Here is a 920-nt window from a genome sequence, read left to right on the forward strand (position 1 = left end):
CACTTCTGTGAGATACTGTATATATATATATATATATATATATATATATATTAGGGCTGTCATTCGATTAAAATTTTTAATCTAATTAATTACATTGTGTGTCAATTAATTAATCTAATTAATCGCAAATTACATTTGGCTGTGAAAATACCCCCAAAAGATTATTTAATGATATTTTTATGTTAAATGAGAAAGTATTAAGTAGACATTACAAATAGTTAGGGGTGTAACAGTACGTGTTTTCGAACCAAACGGTTCACGGAGTAAATTCCAAATGGAAGTGATCATCCCAATGCCCTACTCCAGTGGTTCTCAAACCTGTCCTGGAGTACCCCCAGCCCTGCACATTTTGTATGTCTCCCTCATCTATCACACCTGATTCAACTCATCAGCTCATTAGTGGAGACTGCAAGACCTGAAGTGGGTGTGTCAGATATAGGGAGACATACAAAATGTGCAGTGCTGGGGGTACTTCATGGAGAGGTTTGAGAACTACTGCCTTACTCCCTTCGAAGGGCAGAGCCCTTGGAGTGGAGACTTTGGAGTGAGCAGGGCACGTGCGTGCCATTATGTAGTCGTTTGGAATGCACTTGGCAAAGGGAGCGACGTAATTTCCTCATTATCTTCAGCTGGCATGTTCCCATGACAACACAGCACGGTGTCCGTCAGCAAATGTCGCTGTTTTAATGGCATAAATGCTTTTTTATTGTTGTTAGTATAACTGTTGCAAATAAACATACATTTTATATTTTAAAACTAATATATATAAAACTTTTTAAAATATAAAATGTATGTTTATTTGCAACAGTTATGATACGGGAACATGCCAGCTGAAGATAATGAGGAAATTACGTCGCTCCCTTTGCCAAGTAAGTTCCAAACGACTACATAATGGCACGCACGTGCCCTGCTCACTCCAA

This window comes from Sinocyclocheilus rhinocerous, unplaced genomic scaffold (genome assembly GCF_001515625.1).
Source record: "Sinocyclocheilus rhinocerous isolate Xijiao unplaced genomic scaffold, SAMN03320098_v1.1 scaffold2233, whole genome shotgun sequence".
NCBI lineage: Eukaryota > Metazoa > Chordata > Actinopteri > Cypriniformes > Cyprinidae > Sinocyclocheilus > Sinocyclocheilus rhinocerous.